Genomic DNA, 12,687 nt, shown 5'->3' on the forward strand with positions numbered 1-12,687 from the left:
AAATCTGATGCTGTAAAGAGCAATACTGCATAGGAATCTGGAATGTTAGGTCCATGAAGGAGGTACACTGGAAGTGAACAGACAGGAGATGGCAAGAGTGAACATCGACATTTCAGGAATCAGTGAACTAAAATGGAATGGAATGGGTGTATTTAACTCAGATGACCAAAATATCTACTACCCTGGGCAAGAATCGCTTAGAAGAAATTTAGATGGGGTAGCCATCATAGTCAACAAAAGAGTCCAAAATTCAATACTTGGATGCAATCTGCGAAACGAAAGAATGATCTCTGTTCGTTTCCAAGGCAAACCACTCAATATCATGGTAATCCAAGTCTATGCCCCAACTAGTACTGCTGAAGAAGCTGAAGTTGAACGGTTCTATGAAGACCTATAAGACCTTCTAGAACTAACACCAAGAAAGATGTCCTTTTCATTATAGGGGACTGGAACGCAAAAGTAGGAAGTCAAGAGATATCTGGAATAATAGGCAAATTTGGCCTTGGAGTAAAGAACAAAGCAGGGCAAAGGCTAACAGAGTTTTGCCAAGAGAATGCACTGGTCACAGAAAACACCTTCTTCCAACAATACAAGAGAAGACTCTACACATGGACATCACAAGATGGTCAATACCAAAATCAGATTGATTATATTCTTTGCAGACAAAGATGGAGAAGTTCTATACAGTCAGAAAAAATAAGACCAGGAGCTGATTGTGGCACAGACCATGAATTCTTCATTGCCAAATACAGACTTAAATTGAAGAAAGTGGGGAAAACCACTAGACCATTCAGGTATGACCTAAATCAAATCCCTTACAATTATACAGTGGAAGTGACAAATAGATTCAAGGGATTAGATCTGATAGCAGAGTGCCTGAAGAACTATGGACAGAGGTTTGTGATATTGTACAGGAGACAGGGATCAAGACCATCCCCAGAAAAAGAAGTGCAAAAAGGCAAAATGTTTGTCTGAGGAGGGCTTACAAATTGCTGTGAATAGAAGAGAAGTGAAAGGCAAAGGAGAAAAGGAAAGATATACCATTTTGAATGCAGAGTTCCAAAGAATAGCAAAGAGATAAGAAACCCTTCCTCAGTGATCAGTGCAAAGAAATAGAGGAAAACAACAGAATGGGAAAATCTAGAGATCTCTTCAAGAAAATTAGAGATGTCAAGGGAACATTTCATGCAAAGATGGGCTCAATAAAGGACAGAAATGGTAAGGACCTAACAGAAGCAGAAGATATTAAGAAGACATGGCTAGAATACACGGAAGAACTATACAGAAGAGATCTTCACAACTCAGATAATCACAATGGTGTGATCACCAACCCAGAGCCAGACATCCTGGAATGTGAAGTCAAGTGGGCTTTAGGAAGCATCACTACGAACAAAGATAGTGGAGGTGATGGAATTCCAGTTGAGCCGTTTCAAATTCTGAAAGATGATGCTGTGAAAGTACTGTACTCAATATGCCAGCAAATTTGGAAAACTCAGCAGTGGCCACAGGACTGGAAAAGGTCAGTTTTCATCCCAATCCCAAAGAAAGGCAATGCCAAAGAATGCTCAAACTACTGCACAATTGCACTCATCTCACACACTAGGAAAGTAATGCTCAAAATTCTCCAAGCCAGGCTTCAACAGTATGTGAATCGTAAACATCCAGATGTTCAAGCTGGATTTAGAAAAGGCAAAGGTACCAGAGATCAAATTGCCAACATCCACTGGATCATCGAAAAAGCAAGAGAGTTCCAGAGAAACATCTATTTTTGCTTTATTGACTATGCCAAAGCCTTTGACTGTGTGGATCACAATAAACTGTGGAAAATTCTGAAAGAGATGGGAATACCAGACCACCTGACCTGCCTCTTGAGAAATCTGTATGCAGGTCAGGAAGCAACAGTTAGAATTGGACATGGAAAAACAGACTGGTTCCAAATAGGGAAAGGAGTACGTCAAGGCTGTATATTGTCACCCTGCTTATTTAACTTATATGCAGAGTACATCATGCGAAATGCCAGGCTGGATGAAGCACAAGCTGGAATCTAGATTGCCAGGAGAAATATCAATAACCTCAGATACACAGATGACACCACCCTTATGGCAGAAAGCAGAGAAGAACTAAAGAGCCTCTTGATGAAAGTGAAAGGGGAGAGTGAAAAAGTTGGCTTATAACTCAACATTCAAAAAACAAAGATCATGGCATCCAGTCCTGTCACTTCTTGGCAAATAGATGGGGAAACAATGGAAACAGTGAGAGACTCTACTTTGGGGGGGCTCCAAAATCACTGCAGATGGTGCCTACAGCCATGAAAATAAAAGACGCTTGCTCCTTGGAAGAATGGAGAAGGCAATGGCAACCCACTCCAGTGTTCTTGCCTGGAGAATCCCAGGGACGAGAGAGCCTGGTGGGCTGCCGTCTATCGGGTCGCACAGAGTCGGACACGACTGAAGTGACTTAGCAGCAGCAGCAGCTCCTTGGAAGAAAAGTTATGACCAACCTAGATAGCATATTACAAAGCAGGGACATTACTCTGTCAACAAAGGTCCATCTAGTCAAAGCTATGGTTTTTCCAGTAGTCATGGATGGATGTGAGAGTTGGAGTATAAAGAAAGCAGAGCGCCAAAGAATTGATGCCTTTGAACTGTGGTGTTGGAGAAGACTCTTGAGAGTCCCTTGGACTGCAAGGAGGTCCAACCAGTCCATTGTAAAGGAAATCAGTTCTGAATATCCATTGGAAGGACTGATGCTGAAGCTGAAACTCCAATACTTTGGTGACTTGATGCAAAGAACTGATTCATTGGAACAGACCCTGATGCTGAGAACGATTCAAGGCAGGAGGAAAAGGGGACAACAGAGGATGAGATGGCTGGATGGCATCACCGACTCAATGGACATGAGTTTGAATAAACTCTGGGAGTTGGCGATGGACAGGGAGGCCTGGTGTGCTGCAGTCCATGGGGTCACAAAGAGTCGGGCATGACTGAGTGTCTGAACTGAACTGAGGTACCTACTGCAGAGACCCACAGGCACACATGGGGGGACTACTTTGCAGCAGACCCATCATGAAACATCCACCGCATTTACATATGTCTTTGCCCCTCCGCCCATTGCATGTCATTTTGCTTCAGATATAACAGCTCTGTAGTTTATGTGCAAAATCCCAGGTTCTGGCCTCTAATAGGACAGCCTTAGCAGGATAAGACAGATACCGAGAATCAGTAGTCCAAGGATTCTTGACATTTCCTGTAGCAATAAGCCACAGAGAATCACTATTCAAAGTTTAACATTAAGAAGCTGAGCTTCAGGCAGCCTTGGGCAGAGTTAAGATTAGTAATCTGCTAAATAAAGAAAAAAGTGGGGAGGGAAGCTGTTCCAGGCAGCCCAGAAGATGCTTCCCTGTTCAGCTGGTTCTGTGGTCCTAATGCAATCAATCAGACAAGTGTGGACAGAAAAGAAAAAAAAAAGGGTCACCTGAACCAAAAACTTGATTTCAAAAATTTCATTTCCTGAGTTGAATGACTGGTTTCTGGATAAATTTTCCAGGTAGTTCAGTGACTTGAAGTCACTGTTTTATGTCTAATTTTACATATACACATGAATATGCATAATTTTCCAGGCAGTCAAGTTTTATGAATAGTCCCAGCTAGAGATATATGGGCATCTGTGATCCATTTTACGTAAGGTAATATTTTTTGTAAGTAAGACATATGGAAGTAAATATCATGCTATAATTTCTTTTGCAATTCTTTTTTTATTTGGAAACAAAATATTTATGTTTTTCTTGTGTCCTTAAATTCTACTTAGTCAAAAGTCCGTCTCCACTATACCTTCCAAGTGTCTACTCACTGACCACGTGTCTACTTTGGGTTAAGACAATGACAATAATAGCTAACATTTACATAGCATTTGCCAGGTACTATTCTAAATATTGAAGAGGGCTTGGCAACCCACTGAAGTATTCTTGCCTGGAGAACCCCATGGACAGAGGAGTCTGGTAGTTTACAGTCATAGGGTCGCATAGTCAGACATGACTGAAGCAACTTAACAAACAGCACTTTCTAAGCATTTACTATTTATTAATTTGTTTAATCCTCACATTAATCTAAAAAGATAGGTCTTCATAAAAGTTGGGAAAATTGGGAACAGAGAGATTTAGCAATCCTCCACAATCACAATGTTACACACGGCAGAGTTGGAACCCACCTCCAGGCAATCTGTCCTTCTTACCTTTCAGAGCGCAGCCTGGCCAGGGGCTCACACACAGTAAGCACTAGAATTTGATGGAAATCAAGTTATCTCAAGGGCAAAGTGTTCACCTTTAATGTCTAGTATCTTTTTCTTTCTTTGTTCATTACTCCACAAAAAGAACGGAAAGCCATTTTCTAATAGACTGGAGAACATGCCAATTTGATAAGATGTACTATATGTGAACCAGGGGACAACAGGTCTGGGTCCTTATCCCAAATGTCACATTTGACAAAAGATTTCACAGCTAGTGCTCATTTTTTATTAATTTTATTTTACCTGTTTCCCATCCATGCTTTGTTGAAAGAGATCCGAGTGGCTAGGCATTCAAATATCACATAGCTCAAAATGCCTGTGTCACATGTCATCATAAATATCATTACAAAACATACAAAAAAAAAAAAAAAGCAACAACAAAAAAACCCCTCTGCTTACTCTTTAAATGGCTGCAAGAGAAATCAGTGGGGTTACACAGTGTCTTATGATCGTATTATATAGGACTTACTTGAAAGTCTGGGAGTGTTAGCATCTGTAATCTTAAGGTCCACATTTTCAGAACTTATTGTAGGACTCTGAGATTCAGAGCCATTATTTTCTTTTGTGCCAGAGAACTAGAAGTATGGGACACAAAGTGCTTGAGATGAAAAGGTAAGAAGGCTTTCCTTGCTTCTTCTCTCCCTCCCCACTTGGTGTTCTGTACAGATTGCTTTCTCATCTATTGCCCTACATATGAGACCTGAATTATGTCTTCACTCTCTGGTTGATATATTACGCCACTGATTGCTCATGAAAGACGTGAAGAGGGGAGCTTATCTGGTATCAAAATCTGAGTCTTTTCCAGATGCCCTTGGAACTTGAAGGACACTGTCCTGGGTTATAGTATCAACCTGCCAAGAACTGAATTTCGGTAAATTATTTCAAGGGAGAAAGATATGTCCAAATGCTACATCAAAACCTGATCTAATTCTTTTGTAAATAATGAATATGTATGTGATATCAAGTAGGAAAATATGGCTTTTGGCTTCTGTCCTTACTCCCCAACTCCCACCACTGACACAGCAGACCTTTTTTCAGCTCTTCTGGTCTTGTCCCTTTGGCCATTTTCCTTTATTTAACAATCCAGTTCTCTCCCTTGTTATACCCTTCTACCAACCTTCACTAACAGAATTACATGTATAATTTTTTCCACATAATTATACGAAAATATTTTCATTTAATGAAACCATAATTAAATTGGAAAGATAAGTCATATAGATGGCTACATTTTTGAAATGTAAAGGGTCGAAGAAACAGGCATTACAGGGTGAAAGCGCTTACTGAGTGCTTCTGGTTTACTAAGTCTCATGCTTTACTAAGTCTCTAATCAGCTGTGTGATATGACTGGAGTATATGAAGCACATAATTTTATCAGCATGGTGGTTTTTTTAGTCATATGATTCTCACTGGCCTGTGTCCTTCTTTAAAAGCCTAGAAAAGCCAAATACTCACTTTCTCAGCCTCTTTTGCAAATAGAAGTAACCCCTGACCCAGTTCTAGTCAATAAAATATGGAGGGAAATCAGCTGGAAAATTCTAGGAGAATATTCTCCCTGTTTTCTCCCCGTTAAGAGAGCAGAGCAGGAGGAAAAGGCTCTTTCCCCACAGCTTCTTACTTCTGTACCTGGTTATGTGAGGGCATGATGGTGGGAGCTGCTGTAGCTATCTTGCAACAAGAAGGTCAAGAGAATTTCAGAGACACTGACAGAGGGGTTGATATCATTCAGTTGCTGAAGTATTCACTCAAAAACTGTTTGTTGAAAGCTTATTATGCACCAAGCACTGTACTAGTGCTAGGGGGTTCATATGTACAAAATAAACAATGTCCCTGCTTACAGGAGGAAAGACAACCAATAATAAATATATGTTAACTAGAGTTAAGAGTTATGGTGAACAATTACGAAGGATAAGGGGTCTGGGAAGTGATGGAGTGATATTATACACAGGTGGATAAAGTGACATTTGAGAGACCTAAAGGAAGTGAGGGAATAAGTCAGGCAGATATTGGGGGTGGGAGTGAGAAGGAGTGCTCCAGGAAGAGGGAACAGCATATGCAAAGGCCTCATTGCCTCCCTGGAAACAACAAAGGAAAAGATGTAAGTAAATAAGAAAGATTTGTTTACTGAGATTGTGCCATGGAGAATCACATGGGTGAAAAAGAAACTGGACCGAGAAAGGAAAGGATGGTTGAAAAAATTTCTTTTTCAAGGAAACAATCAGTGCATCTAATCTCCTTATTCTGACGAAACATATGGCAAGTCAATTCTGAGACTGAGGCTGGAAATGACCAAAAATAGACCCCTTTGGAAGGCTCTGGGGAGTTTCTTTAGAGCATTCAGTAAGCATATTAAAAAAGTTAAAACAAATCAAATTAAGGTCATATTTTACTTAACTGAATATATTCAGATATTATCATTTTGACACATGACACAAGCCACATTTCAAGTGTCCAGGAGCCACTTAATATGGCTGGTATATTGAACAACATATCTTCAGAGAACCAAACATGAAAAGAAATGTTTTTATTAGAAAACTTCCATAAGTTTGTGTTTTTAAAACTCATTAATAATTTTACCTGTTTTAATGTATGGGCTTCCTGGTGGCTCAAATAGTAAGGAATCTATCTGCAATGCGGGAGACCCAGGTTTGATCCCTGGGTTTGGAAGATCCCCTAGAGAAGGGAGTGGCAACCCACTCCAGTAATCTTGTCTACAGAATTTCATGGACAGAGAAGCCTGGTGGGCTACAGTTCATGGGGTCGCTCCATTTTATGGAGTCAGATGACTGAGTGACTAACACTTTCATAACCAAAATACAGATCATTTTTAAATCAGTAAAATCTAGAACAATATTTGAAAAACAATCCAGGTCTTGGAAATTCAAGGGAAAATGGAGATAATAATATCCATTAAGTTGATATACATACTAAATGAGATGATATGTGAGTTTTAAAAAAATAGAGCACTGTAAGAATACGCCTCTATGGATATGAATAGTATTGCTTTCTTGTTTTATTAGAATCTTGGTTCCTGGTCCCTGGTTAAATAAACACTTCAGAAATCTGTAGATAATTCTTTCTTTCCAATATTATTATGTTCATTGCCTTTAAAGCCATTATACACACCGACCAGGAACATATTTAAAGTCCTAGGAATAATCATTTTGATAAAAACTGTGACCTATCCCAGCATTCAAGAAATATCTGCATATGACCAAATGGAAAATCTAGAGAGTTTCTAAAGTAGCAACAAATATGTGGGGAGAGGGAAATTCTGATGGTTTCTCAAGACTTTTCTGAATTAAAATCTGATTTACTTTACTGTATTCTGAGAGATATAAGTAAATGTAACTATGTAAACATCTTTTTTATTTGTAATGACTGAGATTTCTGAATTTCTCTGTAATTACGTTTAGCAGGGGGCTGTGCTGAGTGGCTCTCCGGAATCTGTCAGCTTTTCACGACATAGTAACCCACCGATCACTGCCTCAGACCTTCAGTAAATACAGTCTACATAGGCCATGTGTCCGCACTTACAGAACTTCATAGGTTTCCATGGATACTGGAATTTTAGTGCTAAGGCACATTTACTACCGTTTTTCTTGTCACTGAGAGTCCTGTAAACACTTGTGCTTTAAGATTTTGTTCAGAAATTTAGCATTTTATAGAGGACTGAGTCAGAATTGCCTTTTCCCAAATGCTTTGTATGATTTCCCCTTAGGGAAAAGTCCCTGAAATCATTTACATTTGTGGCCTCTTTTTAGTAATGAGCTTTTCTTTATTAGACTAATAAAAGACAATAAAGGCTTAACTGCATTGTCAGTATCACTTTTAAGGGACAGATATTTATAGTATATAAATGTTACAATTAATAAGTAAGACAGTTTGCTCTAAATTTAAAATGGAAAAAAAGCAAATAGGAAAGAAAGAACAGGAATATCATGTAGATATTTAGCCATTTCTCTTCCTGAGTAGGGTGAAATATAAGTGTCAGTTTCAAGCACACCCCTGTGTCACATCTATCGACCAATCATTGTTTGAATGCACTCTTTCTTATATTCAGTTTTTGGTTTTTTTTCATATAATCAAAAGATCTTTCTGTAAATCTGTGAACATGGAAGGCTATGTCATTTTTTTTCTCATTTCATACATGTATAACTGAGGCTCAGGTTTAAGGAACATACCCTGTGTCACACAGCTAGCAAGTGGAAGAACTGGGATTAGAACTCAAGACTCCTAACTCACTGTCCAGGGCTTTTCCACTGTCCTTTTCTGGGCAGAATATAGGCAACTTCCTCTATAGGAGGCATGCCCCTTCCTTCCTTCCTTGCCACATGCTGATAGGTTTCTGTGCCTCTGACCTGGGCTCCATCAAATCTTCCTTTTCTCTACTCGTTTTTCCAATCATTCAGTCCCCTTAACTGTCTCAGACACTTGGCTCAGCTTAACACACCAAGCTGAGTAATTTCACATGCACATAACCATTGGGAAGCAGAGTCGCAGAGACATCACATAGCCTGGATATGCACTGCATAAGGACTTAGCAGGGAAATAGATTTCTAGTTCCAACCATATTGACCAAGAATGTACAAAACCCATTGAATGAGAAGCTCAAGAACTTCATACCAAAATGCAATCTGAGCAGACATGTTGCCTGGATAGTCAAGTAGAGAAAAAAGCTTTTACTTTTTGCAGCATTGACTTTGGGGGCAGAATTGGAAGTATATGCTTGTCTCCACTCTCACCTGTTATGCTCCTGTAGCCAAAAACCTCTGCGTCGTTTCAGCAAGTATCTCAGTTAAGGTCATGAGATCATTACAACACCATTTTTGCATGAAGTCTCATTCACCGTGTATTTGTACATGCCTTTTGTTTTTGCAGTTTTTTCACCTAAAAGGAAGACATTGCTTTTAATATCTAACAAAAGAGGGAGTCTGGGTAGAGGATGAGCTCTTTTTTAAATTCATTATTACTTGGAGGATAATTACTCCAGTATTCTTGCCTGGAGAATCCCAGGGACGGGGGAGCCTGGTGGGCTGCCGTCTATGGGGTCGCACAGAGTTGGACACGACTGAAGAATATTGCTCTACAATATTTTATTGGTTTCTGCTGTATAACAATGTGAATCAGCCATAAGCATACGTATATTCCCTCCCTTCTGAACCTTCATCCCACTGCCCCCCATCCCACCTCTCTAGGTTGTCACAGAGCATGAGGTTGAGCTCCTTGTGTTATACAGCAACTTCCCACTAGCTATCTGTTTTATATATGGTAATGTATATGTCTCAATGCTACTCTCTTAATTCATCCCATTCTCTCCTTCTCTTGCTGTGTCCACAAGTCTGGTCTCTATGTCTGAATCTCTATTCCTGACCTACAAAGAGGTTCGTGAGTACCATCTTTTTGGGTTCCATGTATATATGTTAATATGTGATATTTGTTTTCTCTTGCTGACTTACTTCACTTCGTATAACAGGCTGTAGGTTCATCTACCTCAGTTCAACTGACTCAATGATTCATTCCTTTTTATGGCGCAGTAATATTTCATTGTATATATGTACCACAACTTCTTTATCCATTCATCTGTCAGTGGACATCTAGGCTGTGAGGAAGAGCTCTTGACTAAGAGACCTGATCTGGACCCTTCCCAGGGGGAGGCCCTGAGTGAGGAACTCTATGGCTCAGGCCTCAGAGTGACTGCCAGAACCTGAGGAATCATGGGTTTGTTGTCAGGCTCAAATGAGAGAAAGAATATGAAAGTGCTTTGCTACTTGTAAAATATGCATTAAAAAATACAGTTCTTCTGGATAAACAACAAGATCCTAATGTATAGCACAGGAAACTATATTCAAGATTCTGTGATAAACCATAATGGAAAGGGATATAAAAAAAGAATGTCTACATGTGTACATCTGAGTCACCTTGCTGTGCAGCAGAGATTAGCACAACGTTGTAAATCAGCTCTTCTTCAATTAAAAACCAAACCAAACCGGAGTTGTTTTGAGGACTAACATCACACATTGCCAATTGATTTTAGCCTCCATATGTTAAAAAGCCAATAATGATTCTTGTTAACACTGGGCTTTTGCTGGACTTTATTCATTTTACAACAAATATGACAAAAGTATCTCCATTACAATTATTTCAATATGTTTCAACCCTTTCAACCTAACTAGGCAGCAACTTAAAGTGTCATCCATGTGGTGCTTCACTTAATATAATAGCCAAAATAATGGGAATTAGTTATTTGGTTGTAATGTAACACCTGGTCCCATCACATATCATGCATAGCCCTTGACATCCCAGGACTACAACTCTGGATTCAGGCAAACTGTCTATTGCTACCCTACACTAATTCCTCATTCTTTCTGGATGGAAATTTTAATTCTGTACTGTTCATCCATAGAGTACCACTGAGGAGTAATTAACTATCTCTCCAATCTGTAGGAAGGAAGAGAGAACTCAGAGTTCTCCTGAACGACAAAGCTTTCTCTGTTTCTCCTACAAATTCCATTCAGGCATCAAATTGAATTTACTCTTAACCGAATGCATTTTATCTATACCTGGCAGGGATCTAGAAGTAAAATTACAAGATTTATTTCATTTTAATTCTATCATGATGCATTTAATCACAAATACCCCCAAAAATGAAAAGATAATTTATCATTTTGTTCTGACTGAGCAACCCTCCTTGGTTCACATTCATGAATCCATAATGCAGGGAGGAGAGCAGATGATTAAGTGTCCGATTAGAGAAAACAGATTAACCTGGCAAACATAATAAATTTAGCTCATAAGCAGGATGGCTTTATAAATGCTCACAATAACTCTCCTGCATAAAATCATGAACCACAGCCTTCAGTGATGACTCAATTGAAATAGCTGGGGAACATAAAGCAAATGCATGTTTATGGATCTCTTTTTGACACATTAAAAGAACACTGAAAGGTATATCGACTTCAGTTTATAACTCTAAAAATACACTAAGTAGGGAACATCCAGGAAAAAATATTAACTCATAAAAATAAAGCTACACTCTCACTCTCAAGTGTTCGAGTTTCCACTTTATCAATAAATATATTTGGATTCCACGTGTTTTCAGATGTCAAAGCCAGACCCGGATTTCAAAACCTGCAGATTCACCCTTAACCTTCACCACAGAACCTGGTTCCTTTATAAAGGCGGCTGCATCTTTAGGTAGTTCTTATTCCATTGGGACAAAACAACATAAAATTAGAGATTCAGCCTTTGAATCAGTAGGGAAAAAAATCCTTTCTTTTAGCTGAGAGTCCATTTATATCAGAGTAGAAATCTAGGTTAGGACGACTTGCTTGAAGGCAAGTCCTTGCGCTGTGCTCCGGAAGGTTCACTTAGCAGTCTGTGGGCCTTCCTTACTTAGCTGTTTGTGTTGCTGGCCTTCCTTTTTTAGCAAGGAGAAAATGGATACCCTTCATGCCCAGCTTTATTTTTAAACTCTCATGGCTTTATTCCTGGAGGCCTCTGTGGGCCTATGGCCTGAAAGAGAGTCAGATAGGTGCTGCCCTGTCACAGGCACCCAGGTCACACTGAATAAGAGACCTGCTCTGCTCCTCTAAATAGAAGCAGACTGTTGTCCGGGGCAGGGCGGGGGATGTGGGGGAGGGGAACCGGCTGCCCCGGAGAGCCTTGTCTTTAAAGAAGGCCGCATCCGGAGCAGGTAAATTTCCCACTGCAAGAAACCGGTACCTGTGCACCCTTCCTTCCTCCGTTCCCCACTCTGCCCACTTCTGAAGTTGATCTTAGGCTGCAGGGTGGCGACAGGGAGGAGGCCAAAGTGGGTGGGGGGTCCACGCGTGTCCCCACAGTCCTGGGCGCTGGTCGGGCTCACAGAATACGCCATGTTTTGTAGGTATGTGTGGTGGGAAGGAGGAAAGTTTTCTAAGGTCACTCCTCCCCCCCCCCCGGCTTCCCCCCATTACCCTTCCCCGATCCCCCAGCTTAGACTGAGGTGCTTTCTTGGGGCACAGGGACCAGGACCCTTTCTACTGACTCCGAGGGTCTGTATAAAGCTAGGAGGGGGCGCACTTCGAGCGGATGCAGTGTGTATTCATGCTCACAACATTTCTGGGCTCAACAAGACAAGTTAACAGTACAACCTCAGAGCCTTGACCAGCCAGGGCGTCCCAGTGGCGGGGCGCCGGTCCTTGGTTAGTTCCCGCGCTGGGGCTGCGCCTCGGCTGTAGGGTTTGTGTGTGTGCCTGTGCGGGCGGAGGGCAGGCGTTCTGTGGGGGCTCCCAGGAGTGCAGGGTTGGGGGGGTGACAGAGACGTGTGCCGAGTCGGGGGCGAGCGGGCGGAGGGTACTCCGGCGGCGGCGCGGGGCTGGCCGCCCGGGTGGGAGAGCGGCGAGCGTGCGTACGCGGCAGCGT

General features: G+C 40.9%; 1 long non-coding RNA gene across 1 annotated transcript in view; it reads right to left on the reverse strand.

Annotated features, from left to right (window-relative positions):
• Window positions 1–12,650, reverse strand: part of LOC145524761 (uncharacterized) — a 52,287-nt gene extending 39,637 nt beyond the window's left edge. Inside the window, exons 1-2 of the long non-coding RNA XR_014067817.1 lie at window positions 12,417–12,650; window positions 9,027–9,171 (exon numbers count right to left, since the gene is read on the reverse strand). This is a non-coding gene — a long non-coding RNA (uncharacterized LOC145524761). The remainder of the gene's footprint in view (window positions 1–9,026; window positions 9,172–12,416) is intronic.
• Between the last annotated feature and the right edge of the window lie 37 nt (window positions 12,651–12,687).

The sequence above is a fragment of the Giraffa tippelskirchi genome, chromosome 2 (assembly GCF_054371585.1).
Source record: "Giraffa tippelskirchi isolate mGirTip1 chromosome 2, T2T-mGirTip1v1.2.pri, whole genome shotgun sequence".
Lineage (NCBI taxonomy): Eukaryota > Metazoa > Chordata > Mammalia > Artiodactyla > Giraffidae > Giraffa > Giraffa tippelskirchi.